Consider the following 19,070-nt stretch of genomic DNA (forward strand, 5'->3'; position numbering starts at 1 on the left):
TCTTCACTACTCAAAATTAGAATTATATTCTCAAATGTGCTTGACAGGAAAAAACAATGGGCATTGTGTCTATCCATCACAGGGCGTTTACACATTCACAGGTTCTATTCAGACAATGAGCATATGCGGGAATTGAATGTAGGACCTGGATACTTAAGGCAGCAGAGCTAACCACTGCACCACCATGGTCTATTTAGAATGTGTATATGTTATCTGATATATAAATAACCATACTTGATTTAATGGAAAGTTAATTTGATGCAGGTAATAGTTTCAAATTTAATCCATGCTAAGTGCATGCTAATTAATTCACATATTTGTCAAAATGTTATAGTATATCAAATGACAAATTTAAAAAGTACTTTTATTCCTGACTTATTTGAAAGAGTGCTGTCTTAAAAAATAAATACAGTAAATACAAAACCTCTGTTTAACATAGTGTTTTCTCTTAAAAAGAAAATTTTTATCAATTTGCTTATTTAGTGTGAAATATACATTCCTATTTTATTAAATCTAGAAAAATACCATATTGAACCCTGAAGAATGGAAAACAAAATAAGATAGATAGATAGATAGATAGATAGATAGATAGATAGATAGATAGATAGATAGATAGATAGATAGATAGATAGATAGATAGATAGATAGATAGATAGATAGATAGATAGATAGTGTATATTCCTACCAATATGGGCTACAGACTTAATTTTTCCCAATTAATCTTTCAAAGCTAGCCAAAGGAGTTAAAATAATATCTGAAAAACATCTCATGGCATATCTTGTTTGACAATGGAGAATTGAGATTACCCAGGTAACAGGTGATTAAACAGGGTGCAGAAAAGTAAATACACATTGTATTTGCAATCTCAGGCTATAGCAGGACTATCAAAACAATGCACAATACACACTATGGACATATTTTGTAGGTAGATGCCATTTTTATATTACAATTAATCAAGCTTTAAATGACTGTTCTTGCCTCTGTTTGCAAAACAAATGGTTCTGTCCTCTCTGTAATAATATATTATGGCTGGACCTTATAAAGAGAGGCAGATTGGGTTTTTTAATCTATCTGTCCACCATTTTCTTTTCCTACGTATCCATTTCTGGTTGCAGGAAAGCAAAGTCTGTCATTAGTAATTATGGTTGTAAGCATGTAAGTACGAATTTCACTGTAATAATGGCACTATAAACCTATATATGCAGTGGTGTTTTTGACATGAAAATTCAGCTGAAGCCACACAGACCCGGGAAAGAGATGCTGTCAGAAGGGGTGGAGCCATTTTATGGAGCCACGCAGAGAGTGTGTGTGCATATGTGTGAGTCTGAGAGAGAGAGAGAACACTTAAACAGTAGCACATACAAGACCTGGCCCTCTGCTTAAATCTGGTGGTCTGGGTATGTGGCCAATAGTACTGTTAAGAAGGATCCTAACTTGGATTATCTCACAAAGTTTTGGAAGTTAGTGCAGATGGTGTTGCCACTGACCACAAGTGAGCAGTGTGAGGAGAAACTGGCACTATGAATGTGCAGGCTGAAAATGCAGCAGAAAAAAAGATAATTGTAGTTAGAATGGACTGGAATGGAATGAACTGTGCAAGATCAGAGTAGTGACAGAGGCATTGGAGGGTGGCTGAGGAAGGAGACAACCTTGAATAAACCCCATGTCAGAAAACAAAGGAGGGAAATTGCATTTCAAAACATATTTAGCTGCCACAGTCAGTAATGGTGTAATGTCAGTTGAATATTGCTGTAAAAAATCACATGTAATGAAGTTCTATCAACATATTGTCATAGAGTGCAACCACAAAAGGACACTAATAAAAGATATCTCGATATCAACATCAACTACTCAGTGCCAAAAGTTAAATATATTGATGTATTTTCGTTATTTGTTGAATGTGAAAAATTGTACTATACATAAGTAAGCAACATATATCAGGATAATGATGCTGACAGCTCCAAAATAGTAAGATGCAATGCATCCTTTATATTGAGTCACAAAAAAACCATACAATAGTTCCTATGTGCCCATTGTCCAGCTTATTGAATGATCCATGATACACTTAGTTTTTGTAAAGGTTCATGCACAATAGGTTCTTCTAAGACTGCTAGAAAAACAAGAAGAAAACAAATGGAGCAGTGAAGAAAATGGTGCATGCCTCAGTTATTGGAGAGCCAAAATCATTTTAAGTGATGCTATACAGTAGCTTGTTCAACGCTGGAATAAGTGTGTTAAGAGTCAAAAAAAGGTGGCCCAGTAAACCCTATATTCTTTCTTTATGTTTCTGCAAATATATTGCAGATTATTTTTGATTTAGACATTTACAATTTTATTCTGTGAAAAAGAATAATTTCAATTCAGTTCATTCCTATATAACACTCTCCTCAGAGTTCATGCATTTGTTTTCTGTGTTCTGTGTATGGTATTGTATCGACACCCTTCTTTTTGACACCCACTGCACACCCAACCTACCTGGAAAGGGGTCTCTTTTTGAACTGCCTTTTCCAAGGTTTCTTCCATTTTTTCCCTACTAGGGTTTTATTTTGGGAGTTTTTCCTCATCTTCTTAGAGAGTCGAGGCTGAGGGGCTCTGAAAAGGCAGGGCCTTTTAAAGCCCATTGCAGCACTTCTTGTGTGATTTGGGGCTATACAAAAATAAATTGTATTGTATTTTATTGTATTGTATTTTCTAATTTGTGAAATCAACAAGCATCATCAACAATAGACACAGATGTGTGTACATGTATCTAAACATGGAAATAGTAACAGATGACAAGGGTTTAAGCTTACAAAGCTGGAAAAATAATGTAAATGAATGTTATATACGGCCAATTTTTCCATGAAGAAGCAGAAAGAAAAAAGAATCCTGGAAAAAATGAATCTCTGGCAGGGTCCCATTAAATTCCAAATCTAGTAGACCAAGGCCAAAAGGATGTCCAGTGGTGGCATCATTTAATGGCCTGATGTAAAGTCTACAATGTCAATTTCATTTTTTTTTTAATTTTTTGCATGACATTTTAATGCCAAGAAGAGCATCTTGGTAAGGCTAGATATGGTAGCAAGTGGCAAAGCAGAATACTAAGCTATAAAAAAGAAAATGAAAAAAGTAACTAACTGCTGATCATGGTGTTCATTACATATTATGTTTAGACTAACAACTGAGAGATATTCATATACTAGGTGTAGCTGCATGAGCATGTCCATTAAACATGTGCTATTTAGACAAAAGAGGCCTTCAGCATTCCTTCTATTTACTTGTAGTTTATGCTCTACCAAAATGCAGTGGCAATTGATTGCTTGTGTTGAGGCAAATGTACTTTTTTAACCATAACCTATTTTGACAATAAATGTTGGGGTGACATGATGGTACAGTGATACCACTGTTTCTCTGCAACAAGGAGACTGGAATTTACAACCTGGGTGCTCCCAGCATGAAAGTTGCATGTTTGTCTGATGTCTGCATGGGCTTCCTACCACAGTCCAAAGAAATAGGTGAATTGGCATTGTTAAATTAGCCTGTGTGTGTTTTCTCCTTGTGATGGATTGCTGACCTTTCCAGGGGTTGTTCCTGCCTTGCTCCTGATGATTGCTGGGACAGGTTCCAACCGCACTGCAGCCCTGCTCTGAACAAGCAGGTTTAGAAAATGTATTTCAAAAGGGGACCAAACTAGGTATATTATATAGACCACTGCATTGGGTAACCACCTAATGGTACTCCTGAAATGGACTGTTACTAATACAAAACCTTACTACAACATTTAAGGCATCAAGCACATTATTATGTGTAAACCAATCACAATAATTCTATGTAGTACCTTTTACAGAATAAATCATCAAAAAGACCAACTATAATAATAAAATTCAATAAATAATAATGTACAATAATAAAACTTTCTGATGTGAACGCAATAAAAACCTGGAAGCAGATTGATAGTTTCATGTTCAATAGATGAAATTAGAAATACTGCACTTGGTATAGAAGAGTCATTTGGAGCATAATGTTTCATGCAATGGCAATAAAAAATTAAGATAAATGTTGGTTTTCGGTTATCCTACTAAAAGCTTTATATACACAAAGAAAAAGACACAGAAAGACAGATACATGTAAAGAAATAGGGAACCATTCTATCAGACTTTCCCACCCATTTGCAGTTGTCTGCTTGTTCATGTTTGAAGGAATGCAACAGCGGACTGGCTGAAGAGCTTGAAGCTGTGAGGGACCTGACAGTAGCTCTCCGATGCTGAATGCTTTTGATTTATCTGGAGAAAAGTAAAGGAATTATTATCCTTTAAGTCAAAGCACAAAATCTTTTCTAACTACTATTAAAGTAATCATGTTTGCATTATCTTTTTTCAGTATAGTGTTAAATTACAAAATTCAACACATCCTTTGAGCTTGTGCTGATACATTTCTTACTGCTCTTCCGATATCATGGAACAGCTTGAGCTCCCAGTGGGTTTTTATGACAGGTCACTAATATAAATTGACCTCTTATCAAAAGTTTAAAATCATTAGGAAAAAATGTAGCTGATGACTTGAAAGGCGAAACCTTGCACCTGTTTTCATTTGAAACATAATAAATTGTGAACTCACATTCATTGTTTCTGTTGCACCAAAAGTGATTTTAGTTTTTTCAGTGTTTGGTCAGTAGTTTAAAAAAAAAAACGTTTTGTATTATATATATGAAATAAACACAACCTTATCAACATGACATATACATTTGTAGCCTTTACTAACATTTAATGAGTAAGTTATTTGACATCTCAACATTATTACAAGAAGTGTTAAAGTCCGCATTTTTTGTCATGTATATATAGTGCAATGAAATTTTTACTTGTATGTCTCATCAGAACAGTGTCAGTAATGCAATACCAATAGAAGATGCACATACATAAAACACCACATATTTTATTTTGTATATTTTCACATAAATACATACATTTATATACACACACATATAAAAATATATATATATACTATGGGGCTTCGCTCCTGCTCGCTTCGCTCGCCTACCCCCGTATTTGGTTTTCCGGATACACACTTTTAAGATTTTTTTTTCTTTGAAATGTTGCTATTTCATTAGTTTCACTTTTATTTCAGAACTTCTGTAAAAACAATATCTATAATCTTGCGAGTCCCAATATGCTGAATCTTTTTAATGAGGTCAGGATAGGTTTTTGGAATTTCAGCATAGACGAAATGATCTATATCATCAGCATTTAATAATTTTTTTTTTACAAAGTAAGTAGAGTTCTGCATTGGACTCCTGTCTGTAAAGTCGTGCTATTTTCCTCTCACAGTTCCAAAAGTACATGGGTTTACCAAGGTGATACCCCAGCTTTTGTCTAGGTTTTTGTACTAGGGCTAGACAGAACGTTTTTGACTCATGGGGTAAATTTAGCTTTTTAAATAAGCAGACAGATAAATATATATACATTAACAAAGTAACCAAAAAATGCATGTGCGGTAAACTCCGTTTTTGAAATTCTCAAGATTCTTTATTTGTCACATGCACAGTTATACTGTACAGGACAACACGCAGTGAAATGCATCCCGATCCGCTTATCCAAAACTGTGCAAAGTTAGAAGAATATCAGTTAGATTAACAAAAAGTCATAGATCGAAAGGCAACAGTATAGTAGAACATAATAAATAAGTTCAATTATGTGAATAAAGTAGAATTAAGTGTTAAGGTGCAATAGTGTAGTAATTATTGTGCAAAACCAAAGTTAGACTGGTGCATAGTTAAATGAGGCAGTTTGTTTGTTTGCACTACTGCGATCTTTACTTTCTTTTTTTCTATTTTCTAATTTTCCTACTTTCATATCCTTTAACTTTCTCCACATGTGTATAGCGCCTTTTTTTTTTTGAGCCTTTCTAATTTCCCTGGTTTCATAGTCTCTAACCTGCTCTGCATGTGTTTAGCATCAACATTTGTAAACGTCTTTATGAAGTTCTACTTTCTTTAACTCATTGTCTTTTAATTCTGAGCCAGATTGGACGTGCTTTTTTTCAATTTCACTTGTTCTGGGCTGGAGTTTTTTTTTTTTTTGTTTTCTCTGTCCTCCTGGTCATTGGGCTTTATATTCTTTGTATTGCCTAAACTTATTTTTATATTGTTATTTTTTTTAAATACTTTTCTTTCTTCATCTTGTAAAACACTTTGAACTACATCATTTGTATGGAAATGTGCTATATAAATAAATGTTGTTGCTGTAATTATCAAGAGCTTCAGAATACATCATTTAAATATTTTATGTCATGATGCACTATTTTGTTCTCTTTATAGGTGCTGCCATTTTCAGGTGCATTGCTTACAGTTGCTATGCACATTGCTACCACGTGAAAATGGCAGGTCGTGAACTCTGATGTCATTAGCACGATAGTATAAAGGTGCATCTTACATTGACTAAGTTTCTGGATTTATAGTACCTTTGCAAGAGTTTTTGAGAGTTTTCTTTTTATTATTTGGCAACAATCTCTTTTGTGTTAGTTTGATTTTTTGGTTTCTTGAATTGGTTTAGATGCATTATTATTTTGACTTCCTGGTACTTGACCCCAACTAGCTGTAAACATTGATTCATTATTTTCACTCTGTTGGTCCTTTTCAGAACTGCTTGGTTCTCTGTCTTGCCAGACAGTATACTTAGGTTGAAGAGGTGACAATACCAGGATGTGATGCAGCCAGTGCCGATGGACTTCGTGTTGAGGTTTATGAGAACAGATATTCAAATGCAAGCTGATGGTTGGGTAAAGCCAGTTTTTTAGATATTGGTCCAGTCTTCTTCACGGTAGTATAAGGTTCTATGAAACATATTCTTATTTTTTGAAACAACAACAAAATTTAATTTTTATACATGAAAGAAGCTCAGAGTGATTTACAATGTTAATAACTAAACAGAGTTATAATAGAAATTAAGAACTAAAAAATAGCTATATATACCAGATTATATTAAACAGTAGAAGAATAAACAAATTGTCTTGATTAATAACAAAAACTATGGTCAGATTGCCAGGGAGGAGAGGGAAATACAAATTTCAGTCAGTGGAATATTGGAGAAAATAAACCTTCAGGGGTATCAAACCCAAAAGACCACTAAGCCTCCATTGGGCATTCTGACAAACTTGTGGAGTTATCTTCGTCTTCCAAGGATTATAGGTTACAACAGCTTACTTAGAGCAAAGGGCAGAGAAGCATAGCACCACCACTGAGTATTGGGGAAAAAAGAAAACACACCAATGTAGTGATTATTGACCAGTTTATAAAGTAACAAATAACACTGCATTTTATGAAAAGAATCAATTTCCACTGCTCCATATTATGAAAGGAAACCTCATGTGGTAGTAAACCACACCATCTGTACCACTTTAAAATCATAATACAACATTAGAACATTAAAAACATTTTGATGGTAATAGGTCATTCATCTTAACAAAGCTTACCAATCCTATCCATCTAATTTCTCCAAAATAACATTGTGGTCAATTTTGAAAGTCCCTAAAGTCATACTATTTAGTTCTTTATGTGAAGAAACACTTTGTAATGTTTGTACAAAATTTACCCTTAACATTTTTCTAACTGTGCCAAAATACACTAGTTAAACTAATTTTAAAGTAACAGCCTGGATCTACTGAGTCTACTAATTCATTTCAGAATTTTAAAAACTTCAATCATGTCACCTCTTAATGTCTATTTGCTTAAACTAATCTTTCCTCATAACTCATATCCTGCAGCCTATCATTTTTGTAGCCCAGAAACCAACACTATATAAAGTATTCCAGGTGAGGCCTCATCATTGTGTTATAAATCTTAAGACTTCTTTAACTTGTACTGTACACACGATGCCTTCAGTATATCCTAACGTTTTGTTCTTAATGGCATCTGTACACTGTCTGAATGATGATAATGAGTCCACTCTGGCTCCCTCTCATAAGGGGTTTTCAAGTTCCAGACCTCCCACTGTGTATTCAAATCTAATATTTATAATTCGTATATTACTATGGTGTTGTACCGTGTGTAATCTTTTTAGTTAGCCAATAAAAGGTGTCATTTTGCTTGACTTTTCACTAATTCCTATATGTAATACATTAAATTATATACTTTAAATTTCAGTCACAAATTTGCCCAAGCCTGTATTCTGTCTAAGTCACTATTCAATGATTTGACTGATTAGCTCCCACTCCACCTAGCTTGGCATCATCTCCAAACATAATCAGCTTGTTGCTTAGATTCCTTAGCAGCAGCCCTCACACTGACCCCTGAAAGACGACACTTTTAACATCACCTAAAATCACCTAATTCTGTTAAGATTCCTCGCACCGATCTAGACACTTGTGAAAACATAAAAAGATGTAATTGAACAAAATGCATGTGTGTATAGAAAATAGGACAGAGTGATGAAACTTGTTTGTGTTTGGCGTGCGTGACAAAAAGCATGTATACTTTCTGGAAGTTTCTTTTGATGATGTGTGTGACAAGAAATATACCTTTAGGGTAATGACTTTACAAAAACTGGAAAAGTACAATGAGTCAGGATGCTATTTTTGCTTACATGGTCAACGATCAGGAGATTAGAAAGGTATAAAAGAACAAGGACATCTGCGCTCGAGGCAGATGAAGCGCGGTGTCCTGGGACTGTGTTTCTCTGACATTTTACCCTTGCCTGGTATGTATTAATAAAAGGTTTTGACTAATTTTAATTTTCTTCTCTGTCTTCAGTCACAAAAAGTGTCCACAGTTTTTGGCGCCCAACGTGGGGCAAGAGACGGCCGGTCGACTCCTCCAGCGAGACCATTTCAGTGATCCGTCTTACCAGCGGACTGCCGTTAACTTGAGATATCCGGCAGCAGAGCATGCAGCTCCGGCAAAAGTTAGGACTGCCCTGTCCTGAAAACAGTTCTTGCGTGAGGAGCCCCTGGTCTCCTCTTTGCTACATCCACGGTGACTGAACGGATTTCCAGACAGAGCTTGCACACTTCCAGGCTGGGGTAAGCACCGGGGGATTTCCGAATATTTTTTATTTTCTAAATAACGGGAGGGCGAGTTTCCTGTTGACCGTCTAGTCATACTCATATCTCAACGGGTTGCTTAAGGTGATGGAGACTTGAACCGAATCGGACACGAAGTCACCTGAGCTGGAATCCGGGGATGTGAGCGGACAGGCTAACGGGACGAGTAACGGGGGTGGTATGGAAATATAAACCGAAAAGAGCACAGATTGCAGGATTGCTGTTAGGAAGGAATAAATAAATCTACATACGGAAGAAGCAACAAAACCGTGTTCTCCTGGGAACTGGATCAGTTGATAGTTAGGTGTCTCCCCTTGGAACTAAGAAGGGAACAGTTTAGGTTTAGTGAGTGGCACACTTAATGCCTTGCTGATTCATACGTACAAGGGATTAGGCGAATCAGTATATAGTTGGAAAATTAAATACAGAACCCGGGAGGGCAAGGGAACAAAATGGGAACTTATAATAGGAAGCCTGTTAATCGCCGCACAGGGGGATCAAAATCATTAGTGCTGGAGGGATTATTTTCGGAGGATCAACAGACGCCCCGTAAAAAATGGGTCTCCTAGAAAATTTATAGAAAAGAAGACAGGTTTAGATTTATCCTATTATTTTTTTTCCCCTCCTCAGAACCGACCTCAGACACCTCTATTATCCCCTCCTCTATTCCCCATTCCGATTGCCCCCCCCTGCACTACAACTAGCAGAAGTTTCCCCTGATGATTCCCCAGGCACAGATCACTATGACCCCTCAACCCATCGTGATGACCCACCCTGTACTAGACAAACCCCCGTCTCCAAATGCACTCGAAGTCAAACCTCCACTCACAAACCAGCTCCAACTTTTTTCTCCTCTAATCCTTCACCTTCACTTACTTGCCCTTTAATAGAAGTTCCCAATCCCCATTATAACCCTGCCCATCCAGCTGGACCCCAAAATCCCACAACAGTTATGATAAATCGGAATTGGGACATCCAAGAACTAAAAGATGTCGTGAATGCACTTCCAGATCCAAAGGAAACGGCGTTTGGCCGGAAAACAGTATGTAGATGGAAATCGCGACGGAAGAAAATTGTACAATAGACACCCAGAAATTGTTGCTGTTTCTGTGGGAAAATGGCCATAAAGTTTCTAAGGTTAAGCTGCAGCTAAACAAAACAACAGGTTATGTCTGTTTTAGGTATTCTGGGCTACTACAGACAGTGGGTTCTAAATTTTACTGAAAGAGCACAGCCGTTGCAACAACTGGCTGAGAAGGCTCTCTGTGTACCTCAAAGCTACTCTTTTATCTGCGCCCGCGCTAGGTTTGCCTGATCATTCTCGTCCATTCACTTTGTTCGTGGACGAAAAGCAGGGATTTATGAATTCAGTACTGACGCAACAACATGGAGATAAACAAAGACCGGTGACTTATTTTTTCTAAAAAACTGGATCCAGTGGCCGCAGCACTTCCTCCGTGTCTTCGTGCTGTGGCTGCAACAACAGAAGCTGTATTAGCAAGCACGGATGTAGTTCTCATGAAATTTCTTCTGTCCTTTTCTTTTTTCTTGTGACGTGTGTATTGAGTTAATAGTCCATTTGTTTCTGTTTCCTTTGCTGCATTGTTTCCAAATATAGTGTAAATATAGAATAATACTGGGGTGAAGTGTGTTGAAAATGGTTTGGGTGATTTTGTGTGTTATAGAGTGTATTAAAGGGATCCCTATGAGTATCAGAATGTACTCTGTACTTTGTCAAATGTTACAATTGAAAAATGGAGCACCCTCAACCAGTTACGCAGTGGTCCAAGGGGACCGCCTGCTGGAAGCAAAACAAATTTCATCAAGCTAAGTGCACAAAACAGCTGAACTCGTAGCACTCACTCAAGCATGTCAGCTGTCCGAAGGGAAGATCGTAACAATTTATACAGATTCCAGGTATGCTTTTGGAGTCTGCCATGATCATGGAACACTATGGAAACTAAGGGAATTTAAGACCAGTACTGGAGAGCTCTAACTAAAAACTGAAAAAGATAATTATCAATTTGTGTAATTGGTTTAGCGCAAATGAATGTCTCCACTTTTGTTTAAGGTTTGTAAATATACAAAAATATTTTTCCTTTTAAACCCTGATCAAGTTTGAAGGAAAAATACTCTTTTAATAATATTACATGAGAAGGGAGACAAGTTTTTTGGCGATAAGCGGAATGTGTCTAATTGTGATATGAATGTGTGTCTAATTGTGATATGAATGTGTGTCTAATTGTGATATGAATGTGTGTCTAATTGTAATATGAATGGAAGTTGTGTATTTTAGGTACTATAAAAGAAGAGCATGGTGACGCAGTGGTCAGCACACTTGATACGAATAAAGGTTCAAGCACGTATGTTTTCCTTGTTAATAATAAGCATGAAGGAAAAGACGCGTTTAAGTATGTTGCATAGATAACTTTTAAGCACAACTTAAGATCAGTACTGGCAAACCCATCCAACATCAGAAATTGATCGAATCCCTTTTAGAAGTTATAACCAAACCATCGGAGATAGCGATTGTTAAATGTCAAGCTCACATAGGAAAACAGGATCCTGCTAGCAAAGGGAATGATTTAGCTGACCACTTTGCTAAAGAGGCTGCATATAATAACACACCAATTTCTTTATTCCAACAGAGAAATGACCAGGACCCTGATAATCAAATTATTTCTTTACAGAATGCAGCCACAGATATCGAAAGGAGAAAATGGTCCAAAGAAGGGTCCCTCTCTGATGGAGTCTGGACTCATAAACACACTAACAAACCTTTTCTCCCAATGATTTTCTCTCTAGTCTTGCAGGTTTGCGAACCTCGTTGAAGGAAATCCACCAGCAGGTTGATCAAGCCTGGAGGACCAGCCCCCTTTCCAAGGATTTACCAATTCCTTTGGGCACCTGGATCCTGGTTCGAGATACTCGGAGGGAAACACTGGCATCAGCCTAGGTGGAGAGGATCATTCCAAATTCTTCTATCCACACCACACGCCGTGAAAGTTGAAGGGACTTGCCTGCCTGGATTCACGCCTCACATTGCAAGAGATGGCACCCTTGATTGCTGTGCTACTATGTTTTTCTTTTCCCTTGTCTACTGCCCTGGTCACCTTGACTTTCCCGTTAGGAATCACCACATCAGTGCAGTTTGATTTCTGCTCTATTATCAACTGTGGGACTGGTCGACAAGCCCAGTGGACCGGATCTGACAAATACGTGTGTATGAGGGGAAGTGACTGCGACAACTGGCAATGGGTTTTTGCTAACACTGGAACTGAGGACTGGGGTTATCAACCTTTTGAGGCCCAAAAATACGGTTTTGAAAAATCGGTTTTCTATCATAAAAGGACATGCCTCTCATTGTATGTGCTGACAACCATTGTAACTCAGGTATTTATGTATTAGGGGGTATATGTATCTGGAACAGACCCTTTAGGGAGATTTCTAATTAAGATTGACAATCCTGTTACTAACACCCCTCATTCTCTGGCACACACACCCCTCTCCCCAACTTTTGGTTCAGATTTTTCTCCTGTTAAGATTATGAATATTTCCACCTTTTCAAGCAAGTTAATCGTTCTCATTGTTAATCTTATGGAACGACATGGGTAGAGAATTACCATTTTCTTTCTGTTCTCAAACTTTTCAGGTTAACTTTTCTCTGAACACCGTTCTGTCTTCCTTTCTTCTCTCCCAAAACCACTCCTAGATCAGATATTTGGTGGATGTGTCGTAGGTCCAAATTATTTGCCACCTTTCCCCCTAATTGGTCTGGTACCTGTGCTCCAATCCAATTAGTTATGCCTTTTAGACTTCTATCCTTACCTCCCTCTCCTTACATGGCCCTGGACTATACATAGATGCTATTGGAGTCCCTAGGGGTGTCCCAGACAGATTTAAAGCTAGGGATCAAGTCGCAGCCGGTTTTGAATCTATCATACCCCAAATTACTATTAATAAGAATGTAGACTGGATTAATTACCTTTATTATAACCAACAACGTTTCCTTAACTTCACCAAAGACGCTATTGAAGGCATACATGAACAGCTTGATCATACTTCTCTGATGACTTGGCAAAATCGTCTAGCCTTGGACATGTTACTTGCCGAAAAGGGAGGTGTTTGTGCTATGTTTGGTGATGCTTGTTGTACATATATTCCAAATAATACCGCGCCAGATGGATCAATAACTCGTGCATTGGCAGGCCTCACTGCTCTCTCTAAAGAACTTTCCACTAATTCTGGCATTACAAATCCCTGGGATCAGTGGTTTGCATCCTCCTTCGGATCCTGGGGACAATGGATAAGATCTGTTTTTATTTCTTTGGTTGTGACATTTTGTCTCCTCCTCCTGGTTGGTTGTTGTATTATCCCTTTGTTTCGCTATATAATATACTTTACCGCCTCTATGGAAAGGGCATATGTGCTACATGATGAGCGCATGTCTCGTATAGCTTCTTCCATTTTCTCTCCCCCTTCCCCTTCATCAACCATTTCAAGATAGAATTATATAGGCCCACATCATTTTTGTTCAAAAAGGGAGGAGTGTGAAAACATAAAAAGATGTAATTGAACAAAATGCATGTGTGTATAGAAAATAGGACAGAGTGATGAAACTTGTTTGTGTTTGGCGTGCGTGACAAAAAGCATGTATACTTTCTGGAAGTTTCTTTTGATGATGTGTGTGACAAGAAAATATACCTTTAGGGTAATGACTTTACAAAAACTGGAAAAGTACAATGAGTCAGGATGCTATTTTTGCTTACATGGTCAACGATCAGGAGATTAGAAAGGTATAAAAGAACAAGGACATCTGCGCTCGAGGCAGATGAAGCGCGGTGTCCTGGGACTGTGTTTCTCTGACATTTTACCCTTGCCTGGTATGTATTAATAAAAGGTTTTGACTAATTTTAATTTTCTTCTCTGTCTTCAGTCACAAAAAGTGTCCACACACTACATTGTGAACTCCCACCTCTTCTAGCTTATTGCTAGTCCCTCATGTGGGGCCTTATCAAATTCCTTCTAAAAATCAAGATAAATAAAGTCACATGTACCTGTCTGATCATACACTTTACCTGTGATGCATATTAAGCTTATGCAATAGTTATATGGGTCTGCCTGATTTTATATATATATATATATACTGTGTAAAAGTTTTGAAACGTGTGAAAAAATGCTGTAAACAAAGAATGCTTTCAAAAATGGAAGTGTTAATCATTTATTTTCATCAATCAACAAAATGCAGTGTATGAACAAAAGAGAAATCTAAATCAAATCAATATTTGGTGTGACCACCCTTTGCCTTCAAAACAGCATCAGTTCTTCTAGGTACACTTCATCCATCCATCCATTTTCCAACCCGTTGAATCCGAACACAGGGTCACGGGGGTCTGCTGGATAGCCAATCCCAGCCAACACAGGGCACAAGGCAGGAAACAATCCTGGGCAGGGTGCCAACCCACCGCAGGACACACACAAACACACCCACACACCAAGCACCCACTAGGGCCAATTTAGAATCACCAATCCACCTAACCTGCATGTCTTTGGACTGTAGGAGGAAACCGGAGCGCCCGGAGGAAACCTAGGTACACTTGCACACAGTTTTTGAAGGAACTCGGCTGGTACGTTGTTCCAAACATCTTGGAGAACTAACTACAGATCTTCAGTGGATGTAGGTTTCCTCACATCCTTCTGTCTCTTCATGTAATCCCAGACTCACTCGATGATATTGAGATCAGGGCTCTGTGGGGGCCATACCATCACTTCCAGGACTTCTTGTTCTTCTTTACGCTGAAGATAGTTCTTAATGACTTTGGCTGTATGTTTGGGGTCGTTGTCCTTCTGCAGAATAAATTTGGGGCCAATCATATGCCTCCCTGATGGTATTGCATGATGGATAAGTATCTGCCTGTATTTCTCAGCATTGAGAACACCTTTAAATCCTGACCAAATCTCCAACTCCATTTGCAGAAATGCAGCTCCAAACATCATCAGTCCAGAGCACCTGCTGGCATTTTTCTGCAACCCAGTTCCTATGTTTTCGTGCATACTTGAGTCGCTTGGCCTTGTTTCCACATCGGAGGTATGGCTTTTTGGCTGCAACTCTTCCATGAAGACCACTTCTGGCCAGACTTCTCCGGACAGTAGATGGGTGTACCTGGGTCCCACTGGTTTCTGCCAGTTCTGAGCTGATGGCACAGCTGGACATCTTCTGATTTTGAAGGGTAATAAGCTTGATGTGTCTTTCATCTGCTGCACTAAATTTCCTTGGCCGACCACTGCGTCTACGATCCTCAAAGTTGCCCGTTTCTTTGTGCTTCTTCAAAAGAGCTTGAACAGCACATCTTGAAACCCCAGTCTGCTTTGAAATCTTTGTCTGGGAGAGACCTTGCTGATGCAGTATAACTACCTTGTGTCTCTTGTTGCTGTGCTCAATCTTGACATGACATGAAACTGTCTTCCACAACCTCACCTTGGTAGCAGAGTTTGGCTGTTCCTCACCCAGTTTTAAGCCTCCTACACAGCTGTTTCTGTTTCAGTTAATGACTGTGTTTCAACCTACGTGTGACATTGATGATCATTAGCACCTGTTTGGTATAATTGGTTGATCATACACCTGACTAGAATCCCTGACTTTGTGCAAGTATACCTATAAGAATTGATGCTGGTTTGAAGGCAAAAGGTAGTAACACCAAATATTGATTTGATTTAGATTGTCCTTTTGTTCGCTCACTTTGCATTTTGTAAATTGATAACAATAAACAATCATTATTTATATTTCTGAAAGCATTCTTTGTCTACAGCATTTTTTCACACCTGCCTAAAACTTTTGCACAGTACTATATATATATATATATATATATATATATATATATATATATATATATATATATATATATATATATATATATATATATATAGATATAGATATATATATATAGATATATATATATACATCCATCCATCCATCCATCCATTATCCAACCCGCTGAATCCGAACACAGGGTCACGGGGGTCTGCTGGAGCCAATCCCAGCCAACACAGGGCACAAGGCAGGAAACAATCCTGGGCAGGGTGCCAACCCACCGCAGATATATATACATATATATATATATATATATATATATATATATATATATATATATATATATATATATATATATATATATGTTATCTGGTCCTGATGATTTGTTAAATGTAATCTAAGCAGTACCCCTACCAAAGCAATTTCCCAGTTACTCAATACCTCCTTAGTAGTTCCTGTTTTTGCTGGTGAGTTACCCACTTCTTCGCATATTTTCTATTTCATTGTCAGTATATTTTAACACCCTTAGTGTTTCTGATACACTTTATCTCCTAAGTGGCCCTTCTTTTACAACTAAAAAACTGAAAGAATCCTATATGGGGCAGCTTTTGCCTTTTCTGCAGTATTTTTCTCTAACTGCTTTTTGGCATCTCCAAAATCCTTTTTTTAATGGTTGTCCTCATGATCAAATATGCCCTACAATCACCATTGTAGTTATTTGTTTTTTACGCATTATATAGCTGTTTTTTTTCCTTTGCAAGATTCTTTTTTTATCTAATTATTTACACACTACAGAGTTTTTCATTTTTTATTTCTTTTTTTTTCAGAGTGAAAGCATTTCATTCTTGATTTTTTCCACTGATAACAGTGCTTCCTATTCAAGCCAAATTTGAGGCTGAAGTTGTGCACTGAGGCACTCGTGCTTCCATTCAGAGACATAAGAGCACCATTTGAGTCGACCAACTGTGGCACTACAGTATACACAATGCTGTTTAAAGATGTTAGACAACACAAGAAAATAATTTTTAAGGCCAGTTACAAAGGACATAAGCATTTATTTTCTCATGAAAACACTATATACATTACAGTAAATACAAATAAATTTTGATACAAAAAATAATAAATAAGTATTTATAGTGTGCTTAAAACATGTCAGCATTTTGAGTACCCTTGTAAAACTGAAGAAATGCACCTTTGTACCACTGCTGCAAAATTTTGTTAACTGGCCGTGTAGTAAACTCTTTCAAGCTCTTTGCAGTATTTTCCATAACTCACGCTTGAATTCAGGAATGTTGCTTTGGGCTCAGAGCAGAAGTTTCAGTTATATTTCTTCACATTGGGTTTTGTTTCTAATCAAGAAAATCATTAAGCATATCATATTGCCAATACATCAGAAGCATGCAAGATGTCTTTCCTTTTGTATTACTACATGAAAATATTGTTGTCTGTTCAAGTATGACATTTATTTATTCTATTTACACATATTTAATGTTAAATTAATTAAAATTTAACTAATTGAAGATGTGCAGTAGGTAGTATATACTACATTTTGCTTACAAAAATCAAGTGTGGCTAGTAAATGTAGCCTTATACATGTACAACAACAACATTTATCTATATAGCACATTTTCATACAAAGAATGTAACTCAAAGTGCTTTACAAGATAACAAAAAGTAAGTTATATGAAACAAAAACAAATAAGATTAGTAAGATAAGTAACAAAAAAGTTAAGGTCAGGTGGCTGGGAGGACAGAAAAAAAACAGTTAGGCTGGAGAAAAAAACAAAATCTGAAAGGAGTCCAAGGCCTAATGTACTAAAGCACTAAAATCAGTTCTCTTTGTTTTCATGTTTCATATGCTAGAATTTGATGATGTTGGTCGTGTAGACAGCTGGGACAACTGCTTTTGATCCATCAACACAGGGGATTGCCTTGATCAGGTGTTGGTGACGCAGAAGAAATTGAAAAAACAGTAGAGCATGTTGTAGTAGAGATTAATATGGATTACAGTACCGTAGTAATATATATTTTTTTAATATATTTTACATATATTTCATTTTTCTAAGCTTAGTAACAATAGTAAGGTCTGGTGACATGCCTATAATGTAACAGACTTAAACCCTCTGCATCAGTGAAGGCTTTATTGCTCTTCTGTATTCTGTATTTGTGAAGCATGAAGTGAAGCATTTGTTTCTCGTTCTTATTAAGTTAGTCAATGGATGAATATTTCCAGTACTCAAGGCTGTATTTTCCCACACCATGCCTCAGAATGCAGTGGACAAGATTCATTGAAAGTGCTGTGCTTCTGAAAATAGTGGAGTCTAATGTTGCACTGACAGTGACTTTTTCTTTTCAGATAAGACAGGATGGCTGAGCTTTTGGAAATGATGGCATTATAGAGACATACTTTATAGTCCATTTGTCATTAAAATAATGATTCTTTATATCTGTTTTTCTCTTCATATATATTGACAGACATTTTCATTACCTAACTTGCAATACGCATTTTGAATGTTACTTCCTGATTAATCAATAATCGTTCTGGATGGGTACAACCACTGTGGATTTTCATGAGAATATTATTAATTTAAATGTCTGTATTTGCTTGTTTTAAATCATATCATCAGAATTAATTCATTGCAGTATATGCTTGATGATTTCCTATGTTGTGTAAATTTGACAGCTCTGAGATGACTTAATATGTGTGTAATGTGAATGAGTGAGTAATTGGATGAGAGTGTTCAAGAGTGAACAAGTCAGTCATTTTCTAACCCACTTAGTCCTGATCAGGGTTGCAGGGGGTGCTGCAGCTTATGCCAGCTAGCATAGGGCACAAGACAAGAGCAAACCCTGGACAGGGTGCCAGTCCACACACACACAAACACACACACACCCACACACACACGCACACACACGCACACACATGCACACACACACACACACCCACACCCATACACACACACATACAGTATCCCAACCACTCACTAGGGCCAATTTAGTAACATTAATCTACCTATCCTGTATGTCTTTGGACTATGGGAGGAAACAGGAGTCCCTGGACGAAATCCACAATCATGGGGAGAACACACAAACTCCACGAAGGGAGGTCCCAGTGCACAGACCCTGGTTTCCATACAGCAAGGCAGCAGTGCTACCTCTGTGCCACCATGCCGCTCTTAATTGAGAGAGTGTCTCTGTTTAAGTGTGTGTGTGTGTGTGTGTATGTGTTTGGGGGGATAAGGTTAT

This window comes from Erpetoichthys calabaricus, chromosome 2, assembly GCF_900747795.2.
Source record: "Erpetoichthys calabaricus chromosome 2, fErpCal1.3, whole genome shotgun sequence".
Classification (NCBI taxonomy): Eukaryota; Metazoa; Chordata; class Cladistia; order Polypteriformes; family Polypteridae; genus Erpetoichthys; species Erpetoichthys calabaricus.